This window comes from Perca fluviatilis, chromosome 12 (assembly GCF_010015445.1).
Source record: "Perca fluviatilis chromosome 12, GENO_Pfluv_1.0, whole genome shotgun sequence".
Classification (NCBI taxonomy): domain Eukaryota; kingdom Metazoa; phylum Chordata; class Actinopteri; order Perciformes; family Percidae; genus Perca; species Perca fluviatilis.
In genome coordinates this window covers 38404468-38417966 of record NC_053123.1, presented here as the reverse complement: position 1 = coordinate 38417966, position 13499 = coordinate 38404468, and the positions used below count along the sequence as shown (strand labels likewise).

At 41.8% G+C, this 13499-nt stretch overlaps 2 protein-coding genes across 4 annotated transcripts in view; both read right to left on the bottom strand.

Annotated features, from left to right (window-relative positions):
* The window catches only part of LOC120570383 (galactose-specific lectin nattectin-like), a 367842-nt gene that overhangs the window by 174532 nt on the left and 179811 nt on the right, over nt 1–13499 (bottom strand). The window lies entirely within an intron of this gene.
* Nucleotides 1–13499, bottom strand: part of LOC120570386 (galactose-specific lectin nattectin-like) — a 75096-nt gene that overhangs the window by 21286 nt on the left and 40311 nt on the right. The window lies entirely within an intron of this gene.

Sequence of the window (13499 nt, the reverse complement as noted above, 5' to 3'; positions counted from 1 at the left end):
GGGCGGTGGAAGGAGCATTTTGAGGAACTCCTGAATCCGACTAATACGCCCTCTATGTTAGAGGCAGAGCTGGAGGATGACGGGGATTGTCGTCGATTTCCGGGCGGAAGTCACTGATGTAGTCAAACAACTCCACAGTGGCAAAGCCCCGGGAGTGTTGATGAGATCCGTCCAGAAATGCTCAAGGCTCTGGGTGTGGAGGGGCTGTCCTGGTTGACACGTCTCTTCAACATTGCGTGGAAGTCTGGAACAGTGCCAAAGGAGTGGCAGACTGGGGTGGTGGTTCCCCTTTTAAAAAGGGGGACCAGAGGGTGTGTGCCAATTACCAGGGGCGGCCGATAGTCGAACCTCAGGTTGAGGAGGAACAATGCGGATTCCGTCCTGGTCGTGGAACAACGGACCAGCTCTTCACTCTCGCAAGGATCCTGGATGGGGCCTGGGAGTATGCCCAACCGGTCTACATGTGTTTTGTGGATTTGGGAGAAGGCTATGACTGGGTCCCCCGGGAGATACTGTGGGAGGTGCTGCGGGAGTATGGGGTGAGGGGGTCTCTACTCAGGGCCATCCAATCTCTGTAAGACCAAAGTGAGAGCTGTCTCCGGGTTCTCGGCAGTAAGTCGGACTCGTTTCAGGTGAGGGTTGGCCTCCACCAGGGCTGCGTTTTGTCACCAATCCTGTTTGTAAGATTTATGGACAGGATATCGAGGCGTAGTCGGGGTGGGGAGGGGTTGCAGTTCGGTGGGCTGGGGATCTCATCGCTGCTTTTTGCAGATGATGTGGTCCTGATGGCATCATCGGCCTGCGACCTTCAGCACTCACTGGATCGGTTCGCAGCCGAGTGTGAAGCGGTTGGGATGAGGATCAGCACCTCTAAATCGGAGGCCATGGTTCTCAGCAGGAAACCGATGGAATGCCTTCTCCAGGTAGGGAATGAGTCTTACCCCCAAGTGAAGGAGTTCAAGTACCTTGGGGTTTTGTTCGGAGTGAGGGGACAATGGAGCGGAGATTGGTCGGAGAATCGGGGCGCGGGGTGCGGTATTACATTCCATCTATTGCACCGTTGTGACGAAAAGCTGAGCCAGAAGGCAAAGCTCTCGATCTACCGGTCGGTTTTCGTTTCCCACCCTCACCTATGGTCATGAAGGCTGGGTCATGACCGAAAGAACGAATCCAGGGTACAAGTGGCCGAAATGGGTTTCCTCAGGAGGGTGGCTGGCGTCTCCCTTAGAGATAGGGTGAGAGAGCTCAGTCATCCGTGAGGAGCTCGGAGTAGGGACGCTGCTCCTTGCGTCGAAAGGAGCCAGTTGAGGTGGTTCGGGCATCTGGTAAGGATGCCCCTGGGGCGCCTCCCTAGGGAGGTGTTCCAGGCACGTCCAGCTGGGAGGAGGCCTCGGGGAAGACCCAGGACTAGGTGGAGGGATTATATCTCCAACCTGGCCTGGGAACGCCTCGGGATCCCCCAGTCGGAGCTGGTTAATGTTGCTCGGGAAAGGGAAGTTTGGGGTCCCCTGCTGGAGCTGCTCCCCCCGCGACCCGACACCGGATAAGCGGACGAAGATGGATGGATGGATGGATGGATGTTAAAGCCTCCCTTAGAATTAGAGGGAGGGGGGTTCATGGGGGGACAACTGCGAAGCAAGGCCCACGTCAATTTCCGACAATTCACGTTAGTTCTCGGTGTTGCCTGTAAATTGCCGTGTACAGTCGTAAACCTGAAGTTCCACGACAATCTACAGTGCCGCATACTGACGAAAATCCCACTTTTCATGCAGTGAAAAGAACTTGAATCGCTGTTTTGTACAAATAATTTTATTCAAAAACTTGTGTTTTTTTTAAACTTGTTTTACTATTTAAGATACCTTGTATACAGTGAGGAAAATAAGTATTTGAACACCCTGCTATTTTGCAAGTTCTCCCACTTGGAAATCATGGAGGGGTCTGAAATTGTCATCGTAGGTGCATGTCCACTGTGAGAGAAAAATCCAGAAATCACAATGTATGATTTTTTAACTATTTATTTGTATGATACAGCTGCAAATAAGTATTTGAACACCTGAGAAAATCAATGTTAATATTTGGTACAGTAGCCTTTGTTTGCAAGTACAGAGGTCAAACGTTTCCTGTAGTTTTTCACCAGGTTTGCACACACTGCAGGAGGGATTTTGACCCACTCCTCCACACAGATCTTCTCTAGATCAGTCAGGTTTCTGAATTTGAGCTCCCTCCAAAGATTCTCTATTGGGTTTAATAATAATAATAATAATACATTTAATTTGTAATGCACTTTATATTTAAGCAAATCTCAAAGTGCTACATGATAGTGCTAAAAATTATAAAAACACATGGAGAGCATGAAAAGAAAAGGAAGTAAATAAAAGGCAAAAGGACACAAGTTCACTCAAAAGCTCTCCTAAAAAGGTGGGTTTTAAGGCCACGTTTAAAAGCATCCACAGTCTGTGGGGTCCTCAGGTGGTCAGGGAGAGCATTCCACAGTCTGGGAGCAGCTGAGCAGAAAGCCCGATCTCCCATTGTACAAAGCTTTGTCCTGGGAGGTTTCAAAAAATATGCTGAGGCAGATCAGAGGGTACGTGTTGAGGTCTGTGGGGTGAGGAGTTCCTTGAGGTAGGGGGGGGGCTTCACCATGAATGCACTGGTGGGTAAGGAGGAAGACCTTGTACTCAACCCTGAGTGAGACAGGAAGCCAATGGAGTGATTTAAGGATGGGGGTGATGTGGTCATATTTGCGCACCCTCAACAGGATCCTAGCAGCACTGTTTTGAATATACTGCAACTTCTGAAGGCTTTTGTCAGGGATCCCGGTGAGGAGTGCATTGCAGTAGTCCAGCCTGGAGGAGACAAAAGCGTGGACAAGCTTTTCCGCGTCTGCAGGAGTGAGTGTGGGACGGAGTTTGGCAATGTTCCTGAGGTGGAAAAAGGAGGTCTTGCAGAGATGTTTGATGTGAGTCTCAAAGGTCAGATGAGAGTCCATTTTAAGGTCTGGAGACTGGCTAGGCCACGCCAGAACCTTGATATGTGTAACCCAGTTGAAATGTATTCATTGTTATAAAATATACCAGCTTGAATAAATAACTTCATAGTTTAATAAATATAAGTTAAGGTTAAAAAAGTTAAGATTTATTGATCAGCAATGAAGTTATTATTTGCCCACAGAGAGAAATGCATATTGGGTAATGTTCATGTTTTACTGAATATAGCGTTTAAAAGGTTAAATATTTGTTTGTAATAATGTATTTAAAAATGCTTTGGAAATACCTATAAGAATAGGAAGAAAGAGTTACACAAATGTTTTGTGAATTTATTTCATTTGTGAAAGTTTTGTGAATGAGCCAATCACATTTGAGTTCAAAGTAACAAGGAAGTGAGTAGAGCGAGATAGACGTAAGGTTAACGTAGATGAAAACAGAGAGGTAGAGAGAAGAAACGAGTATGGGAGAAACGTGTTGTCTGCTGAATGATACTAGAGGTTAAGGTTAATAAACCAGTTTAGTGAGAGTGTTAAACCAGGACTCTTATACGAAACGTTAATGGTGATAATTCTGTCTGTTTGAGTGGACTACTCAGCACAAGAAGACCGAAAGAAGTTTAAGTTAGCTGCCGGCTAAGTAGCTAATGCTTTCCTATGGACTTTGCTAACAAGCTAGCGGCTAGCGGCCTGGACTAGTGAAGCCTGTGTGAAACTGCGATACGGACGGCGGACAAAGACCCTGACGGAGCAGAATAGCGTAACCGAGTGTGGACTTTGCCAGGATCGTCAGCTGTGTGAGTTTCCTCATCAACCCTGTGAATCTTCTCTCTCTTCATCGTGAACCTTCTCGTCATACCTCCTGCGGTCGTCGCCTTTCATGCTGCGTGTGTGAAGCTACATTCCCATTAAGTAAAGGTACTCTCTCTGTTTTGGCCTGCGTGTTGGAGCCGCCATTCTGAAAGGATACAACGTACCCAAGCTACATACAGGCCTGCATCATTCGGACATTGGAAGGGTATTTCAAATTAGGCTAGGTTATTGCCGGCTATTTTATTTTCTTGGGCCCTTATGTTTTGGATGTGAATGTGAATGCGTTTGTGATCTGAGAAGTGGTTTTTGAAAGATACATTTAATTACTAACCTATTTCTGCTAAATAAATCTTTGATAGTTTTTTTTATAAAAACAGTTGTGGTTAGTGACTATTTTGATATTTTAAATTAATTAAGAAAAGGGTATTTTTTGGTTTTAAAAGTTGAGTTGCTCAAAGGCTACAAGTAATTCATATACACTTAATTTCATGTTAAGGTGTGAATAGAAATGCTTAGATGGTGATTTAAAGAGAATATTTTATGCAATACGTTAGTGAATACACACACAACCAAGTTACACACTGATAAGGTTATTAGTGAAACCCCACTTATTTGAGTAATTGGATAGAAGTTTTAAAGAACTCAGGATAGCCACCTCTCACTATAGCCAGCCACGCTAGAGAGGCGCTACATATGCTTCTTACAGAGCCACTCCTTGGTTATCCTGGCTGTGTGCTTCGGCTCATTGTCATGTTGGAAGACCCAGCCTCGACCCACCTTCAATGCTCTAACTGAGGGAAGGAGGTTGTTCCCCAAAATCTCGCAATACATGGCCCCGGTCATCCTCTCCTTAATACAGTGCAGTCGCCCTGTCCCATGTGCAGAAAAACACCCCCAAAGCATGATGCTACCACCCCCATGCTTCACTGTAGGGATGGTGTTCTTGGGATGGTACTCATCATTCTTCTTCCTCCAAACACGGTTAGTGGAATTATGACCAAAAAGTTCTATTTTGGTCTCATCTGACCACATGACTTTCTCCCATGACTCCTCTGGATCATCCAAATGGTCATTGGCAAACTTAAGACGGGCCTTGACATGTGCTGGTTTAAGCAGGGGAACCTTCCATGCCATGCATGATTTCAAACCATGATGTCTTAGTGTATTACCAACAGTAACCTTGGAAACGGTGGTCCCAGCTCTTTTCAGGTCATTGACCAGCTCCTTCCGTGTAGTCCTGGGCTGATTTCTCACCTTTCTTAGGATCATTGAGACCCCACGAGGGGAGATCTTGCATGGAGCCCCAGTCCGAGGGAGATTGACAGTCATGTTTAGCTTCTTCCATTTTCTAATGATTGCTCCAACAGTGGACCTTTGTTCACCAAGCTGCTTGGCAATTTCCCGTAGGCCCTTTCCGCCTTGCGTGGAGGTGTACAATTTTGTCTCTAGTGTCTTTGGACAGCTCTTTGGTCTTGGCCATGTTAGTAGTTGGATTCTTACTGATTGTATGGGGTGGACAGGTGTCTTTATGCACTAACGACCTCAAACAGGTGCATCTAATTTAGGATAATAAATGGAGTGGAGGTGGACATTTTAAAGGCAGACTAACAGGTCTTTGAGGGTCAGAATTCTAGCTGATAGACAGGTGTTCAAATACTTATTTTCCTCACTGTATATTTTGCTTTTATTCATATTTTTTCTAGTTGCCTTTGTCTGTGTTCAATTTAGTTACTTTGTTCTATTTATTAAATTTTGTATGCACACTGATGGAGAGCTTCTGAACAGATTTTCATTGTATAATGACAATAAACATCTATCTATCTCTACTTCGAAAGTTGATTTCGCAATGACGATATAAAAAACCAATATATTGTGCAGCCGTATAACTCTTAAGACACAAAAAAAGAGCTCAAAGAGACAGAAACAATCATAAAGAGACACAAAATGACCTCAAAATCAAAATGACAAATATACAAAGACCGCCATAAAACAATAATCTTAACCCACTCCCCAAAACATGTACAGAAAACAATAACTGTGTCTACTTTGCAGCATCTGGGGTTAAAGAACATGAAGTGAAAAATAAAGATGTAGAGCTTCTGGCTTTAACAAGGTCTCATTCTCTAACAGATTAGTTGTTGAGATGGAGATGATTCCTAAAATAACACATCTTGAAACACGTGTGATGTTTTGAATATGCAGAAAGTTTTGAACAATAAAGGAGAATAATCCTTTACTTTAGGAAATGAAGAGTTTGAGAGACAATATTTTGTGAAGGACGACATCCAGACCCCCCAGTTATAATGTGTCCCCCCATCAATGTGTAAACCAAACTTCCACCCTTGACTGAGAGGCAGAACCATCATCAGATCCAGAGGTTCAGCAGCTGGATCTATAAAGCAACATGTCTGCCCTCTGCTGGAGACCCTGGGTCTCATCTCCCTCCACTATTTTCAAATGGAAGCAGTGAAGGTGGGGGTAGGGGCAGTGTTGCCAGATCTTGCGAGACAAATAAGCAACCAGGCCTCTGAAAACAAGCGACGTTTTTTATGGAGCCCCCCAAGGTTCCGGGAAGAGACAAATAAATAAAATGTGTGCACGGTTTTCCAGTCTGTGGGACGGATTTTTAACGGTGGGGACAGACTGTCAATTTACATCCTTGTGGACAGATTGGTAAACTGTGCGCAGTTTTGCAAAACTGTACACACGGTAGTTTATTTATTTTCTCCCCCCTGAGCTTCAGGACAATGACCACAAGAGGGAGTTTACCACCTTTAACACTATTTACAGTTTTTTACAATTGCTATGACACTTTTTTCAATACTTTTAACAACTTTCCTAATCTCTTAACACAGTTAGCACAACATCTGTCTGTGTAGGCTATACAATTAACACATTTCTTGTTGCTTTGACACTAAGTGCATACAGGTAACACACATTTAAAATGCTTGAACTTCTTTTACACACAAACTCCACCAAAACAATGGATCTTTACTGACCAATTTACAGATGCTTTCACACTGTATGTCAGAACAGATAACATCATGTTCTAAACCTAACTTATAGGCTGAAGTCAAAGTGAACAGCTGATCATATTGTAAATTGAAACACAAACATATCCCCTGCATTTTATACATGCATTTATTGAGAAACAGCTGATTGAAGTTATGAATATAGATCAATCCCAGCTGATTTCCTTCTAGGAAACACACTCAGGTGTTGAGGTTCTTTCAATCACATGATCATATGGTAGTACAGTAAAAGAGGACCTATTGGAACAATATACTGTAGATCAATGTTTCTCAAATGGGGGTCTGTGTACCCCTAGGGGTACTTTGTAGTACTGCAGGGGGTACGTGAGATTCCTTTTTGAAATGTTAATCTCAAATATATCAGTCATGCATAATTCATAACATTAATTTAGTTATGGATTCTAAACATTTGAAGTAACATTTAAGTGTGTTTCAGTTACAAGCTTGTTAAGTAAATCAGACACTAATGGTGCAGAGCTGTAATGTACCTCTTTATATAAAGCCTTTTTTTCTACCAAAAATGCTTTGCACTCGTCATGTGGTCATGTGGCTAAAAAATATTTCAACGGGGGGTACATTACTGAAAAAAGTTTGAGAACCACTGCTGTAGATGAACACAGAAAATAAGAAAAATGCCTTCACGAGGGAGAGGAAGAGGAGTACCAGGACAATTCTGTCTCTGTCTCCTTTTTTTCATAAACCGTACATTCTATAAAGCCACTCTGAGATGGGTCAGTCATTTTTTGTATTGAATCTCTGCAACAAAAGAAACAAACCGGTGGCCGGGTTGGCTCAGCGGGTAATTCCATCTCATGTTAGTGTTTTTATGACATTGTTCTATGATTGACTAAATGTTCCTGTTGGGAGAGAACATGTGTTAGTGTTTTGGAAGAATTATTTGATTTTGAGACATGATTACATTGTTTTGGTAAACACAGTGTATTGTGTTAGTGAATTATTGTATTTTGTATGTTGGAGTTTAGTTTACAATGTGTGATTTTGAGCATGAAATTAACTGTTTTGCCAGTCTAGTACTCGTTGCTATCTGGGTCAGAGCCAATTAGAAGCAGGATGTGGGTGGGAAAAGACTCTGCTGTCTCCTGTGTGTATGGGGAAAGGGGAGGGACAGAGGGAACAGGCAAGACAAACTCCTACGTTTAAAAAATATCTGCTTGACAACTTATGGAGCTGGGAACAATCCCAAATAAGCAACTACACTTTAGAAACAAGCCCAAAAACGCGACCCGCGACTACCAATATTTGTAAGCGACTTTACAGAAAAACAAGCCCAAAGTCACTTATAATAAGCAGACTTGGCAACACTGGGTAGGGGGCGGGGCAGAGTGATAGAGAAACAAAGAGGAGCAGATTAACCAGCAGGGCGCGAACAGTGCCACACTGGTGTGGAGGTGAATTACAGTGAGTTATAATGGAATACTGGGAGAGTTTAATAATAGGACAATTGAAGTCTAGATTATGAGGCCATTTGAGCAGAGCCAATAGCTTCATATGCCATGGACATGTGAATATGGTGCTGAATTTGCCATTATTTTAAGAAGACAAATGGTTGGGACCTCGTCATGCAATGACAAAGCTGATATGCTTTATGTGAAGCACATTCTGGTGTCAGCAGAAAGACTTCTCTTAGAAAACTGTCCAGTGGAGCCTCTGTCTCCATTCCACCAGACAATGTTGGATGAGCAAGACCAAAGAAAGGCCACTGTAGTCATGTCACTATGTACAGTGGTTGAGCTCTAGGAGACTGGGAATGAATCATGGAAAGCACATTTTACCTTTGTGGCAAAGCCTGATTAAAACTAATTGTTGAAATAAATTGCAGTTTTCGGTGTTGCCTTTGTTCTATTTACTTACTTTGTTCTATTTATAAATATTTGTATGCACACTGATGGAGAGCTTCTGAACAGATTTTCATTGTACAATGACAATAAACATCTATCTATCTCTATTGAGCAAGTTGATATCGCAATGACGATATAAAAAACAATATATTGTGCAGCTGTATAACTCTTAAGATACAAAAAAAGAGCTCAAAGAGACAGAAACAATCATAAAGAGACACAAAACAGCAGCAAAGAGACACAAAATGACCTCAAACTCAAAATGACAAAAATACTAAGGCTGCCATAAAACAATAATCTTAACCCACTCTTCAAAACATGTACAGAAAACAATAACTGTGTCTACTTTGCAGCATCTGGGGTTAAAGAACATGAAGTGAAAAATAAAGACAGATTTATGTTGACTTAAACTTTGGAGCTTCTGGCTTTAACAAGGTCTCATTCTCTAACAGATAATTTCTTGACATGGAGATGATTCCTAAAATAACACATCCTCAAACACATGTGATGTTTTGAATGTGAAGAAAGTTTTGAACAATAAAGGAGAATAATCATTTCCTTTACGTAAATAAAGACATTTGCAGCATAAATTGTTCCATAAAAATTCACCAGAATACAGGAAATGAAGAGTTTGACAGACAATATTTGGTGAAGGACGACCCCCAGACCCCCCAGTTATAATGTGTCCCCCCATCAATGTTGAACCCAAACCTCCACCCTTGACTGAGAGGCAGAACCATCATCAGATCCAGAGGTTCAGCAGCTGGATCTATAAAACAACATGTCTGCCCTCTGCTGGAGACCCTGAGCTAACACATCACCGTCTGTCTGTTGGCTTTTAAACAGTGTTGGGGAGGAACTAGTTACATGTAACAGAGTTAATAAAGGTAAATGTAATCTGGTACAGTTACTGGGAAAACAATGTCTGCTTAAATTACAGTTAACTGTGAAAATGTTCATGATTATATTGGGAGTTAGATGTGAATATTTTCTGTAAAAAGCTCGGCCATATGTTGAACAATATAAATTTTATTGCTTTGCATGTTTTTTCATGTGCACAATATCTTCTTTTGCCATTTCCAGCCACAGCCGTTCAGTAAAGTTAGATGCTATTATTCTGATGCTTTGGATTGGTTCTCACCCTTCTGACAGTTAAATCACCTCTCAAGCTGTCTGAGAGTTGCCACTATATGTAGGGTGCGTTTGTGAAAACAAAAGTGTGTGTTTGTGTTGGGGGTGGGGGGGTTATGTTTGTGATCATGCACAACAAAACAAATGATATGATACACTTATCTCAGGACACTTTACAGATAGAGTAGGTCTAGATTACACTATAATTTACAAAGACAACAATTAAAATTTTCCATGAGCAAGCATTTGGTGCGACAGTGGCGAGGATTGTGTCCTCATCTACGCTATTGTAGTCAATGCAAATAGAACATCTTTAAACATCAGATTGTCACTAATTGATCTTTGTGAAAAATCATTACAGGCATCTCTATGTTTTCTAAACACAGTACACAAATTCTCTCAATTTTCTAGTAAGAGATGAATTTTTGTTTCAGCATTTTCATGCAGTCCTGCCCCTTGTCTATTAAATGTTTTGAGGCCATTTGCCATTTGACACCAGCGGTGTCAAAGGTTCTGATTTACAGCCCCTGGTGTTGCAAGATGATCATACATACAGTACAGGCCAAAAGTCTGGACACACCTTCTCATTCAATGTGTTTCTTTATTTTCATGACTATTTACATTGTAGATTCTCACTGAAGGCATCACAACTATGAATGAACACATATGGAATTATGTACTTTACAAAAAAGTGTGAAACAACTGAAAACATGTCTTATATTTTAGATTCTTCAAAGTAGCCACCCTTTGCTTTTTTTGATAACTCTGCAAACCCTTGGTGTTCTCTCAATGAGCTTCATGAGGTAGTCACCTGAAATGGTTTTACCTTCACAGGTGTGCCTTGTCAGGGTTCATTAGTGGAAGGTTTTCCCTTATTAATGGGGTTGGGACCATCAGTTGTGTTGTCAGGTTGATACACAGCCGACAGCCCCATTGGACAACTCAATTCATATTATGGCAAGAACCAATCAGCTAAGTAAAGAGACAACACAAAGAATGGACATTAGACCAGTGGAAATCTGTGCTTTGGTCTGATGAGTCCAAATTTGAGATCTTTGGTTCCAACCACCGTGTCTTTGTGCGACGCAGAAAAGGTGACCGGATGGATTCTACATCCTGGTTCCCACCGTGAAGCATGGAGGAGGAGGTGTGATGGTGTGGGGGGGCTTTGCTGGTGACACTGTTGGGGATTTATTCAAAATTGAAGGCATACTGAACCAGCATGGCTACCACAGCATCCTGCAGCGACATGGCATCCCATCTGGTTTGCATTTAGTTGGACCATCATTTATTCTTCAACAGGACAATGACCCCAAACACACCTCCAGGGGTCCGTTCCAGGTAGAAGGTTTAACAAACTCTGAGTCCAACCCTGATGTCTGAGTTGATTTACCCCGAGATGGAAACTCTGAGTTTTCGGTTCCAGAACAGCTGATTTGAGTATTGGAGTATGTTCACTCAGGGTTACGCGCGTGCACATAAGGCAGTATGAATGGAGCCATGATTCTACGATTCACCATGGTAACAACCACAAACAAACAAACGGGTCGGCGGAAATACTCATGCGCACAAAGAGCGAGTTTGAACCATAGATATTAACAGTCTATGGTTTGAACATGTATTTCATTAAAAAAGCAAGACAGCGGCTGCTGCTGCAAAAGAGAGAGAATTGGTGTGGGAGAAAACTGCTGCTTGAGTCAATGCGTACGCCTTAACAGTGTATTAATTTAATATTTAATCACAGTTAAAGGAGAATTCCGGTCGATTTCAACCCGTAGCTCTGTTGTTTGTAAATCAGGAGTACTGTCGGTAGCGAGAAAAACGAAAACAAACGGTGCCGCCTACACCGAGTTATCCTCCTGCTAGATTCTGCACCCAACAGTCTTAAACAAGGCTTAAACAGGGCAATTTTTAAACGTGTTTTTAGCCTCTAAACATGTTCGAAATGCCATTTCTAGTGCTTAGCCATGTGCAGTTATTCCTTACGAGGGAACACAGCAAATTTGACGGCAGTAGATGTGACAGAAAGGCATAAAAGTTGTGTTAATCCTTACCTCTGTTTATGTACTGCTTTCTGGTCAAGTCCTGAAGAATCGAATGCCGATCTCATACAATCCAATAATCCAAAATGTATTTTTTCCACAAAAAAACGATTTGCCGAGGTCCTGTCCATAGTAATGAGCATGTATCAACAGGCTGTAACCTGACACCGCAGTGTAGCAGCGCTGACGGAGCTTGGAGTTAGATCAGGACTAATATCAGAAAATGCTTCGAGTTTGTGCCTTTCCAAATTACGGCAACCAAATGAAGAGATATTTGAGCTTGAGCTTTCACCGTCTACAACCTCTGCAGCCGGGAGATTTTACCGTTATGCCTGGTTGCACTTCAGCTCCCTTGATAACGTTAGCTACATGAGAGAGATTACCGTGTTTGCAGCGAACATTGACTTCACCGAAAAGAGCGTCAAGTCCCGGTATCTGAAGCTGCAGACAAATTGGAGGTAACGTCTTTATGATTTATACTTTGCAAGGCTATTGTAATTCTCACATTTTTTTCTGTGAAGAAATGTTTCATGTTGTTGGTGAATTCTTGAAAAAAAAAAAAAAAACACTAAATGTTGTAACTCCCGTTACTGAGACCCGTGTATGATATTACCGACATGTAATTAGCAGTGTTTGGAATAACGCCGTTTAAAAGAACGGCGTTAGGTAACGGCGTTATTTTTTCAGTAACGGGGTAATCTAACTAATTACTTTTCCCGCCGTGGAATGCTCATCTAACGCCGCTTTTTACGTGGCTCAGTACGCGTAACATAACGCGTCAGAAGACATGTAGTATATATGATAATGAGTTCCAACCTGTCTTTTCCAAAGCCAATACATTTGTACTGTTATCAACCAATCAGTAAAGAACAACAACAGACCACATTAATCCAACCCAGCACAAGTATGAACAAAGCTTGGTGGATTTGGGAGAGATTTTCTTTTTTGTACAGTTTATTTTTCTATTAGTTTGGCAATCGGTAAACTAAAATTGTAGGCAGATAAACTGTATTGTGTTATCTTTGAATAGGTTATCATTTGTGAAAGGTTTGCTGCAGATATAATTATATAAAGGGGACTGATATTGTCCTAACTCGCTCTTGGTAAAATAAGTGCACCAACCTCCAATAATTAAAACCACGGACTTTCACCTAGCAAAATGAATGAGCTAGTTTTGATTGATATCCCTGTATTGTAGCTACATATTAAGTAAATAACGTCTGTGTTTCCCCCTACTTTTATTAATAGAACCAAACAAACACCCAGTTGATTTAAAAAAAACACCCAAAAAAAAAAAAAAAAAACAACACGGGAGAGCAAATCATTACACTATAGAAATTCGTTTTTAACAGGCTTTAAAGACTTGAAGTGTATCCATACCAACTATTGATGTAACAAGTCCACCAACATGCTTAGGCCTACTTCCTACATTATTAGGTAAAAGGAGATGTAGGTAACAGTACAAGTAAGTGGCCTAATGATAATAACGTAAATAGTGAAATTGTAGGCTTTCAACTGGGAGTAGCCTATATTGGTGTGGGCAACTGACTGTTCAGCAAATGCACAACTTGTGTGTAAGTTTTCATTCAGCAGGTCTTGGTTTGGATGCAGCAGCACAGACGATTGGACCACTGGAGGC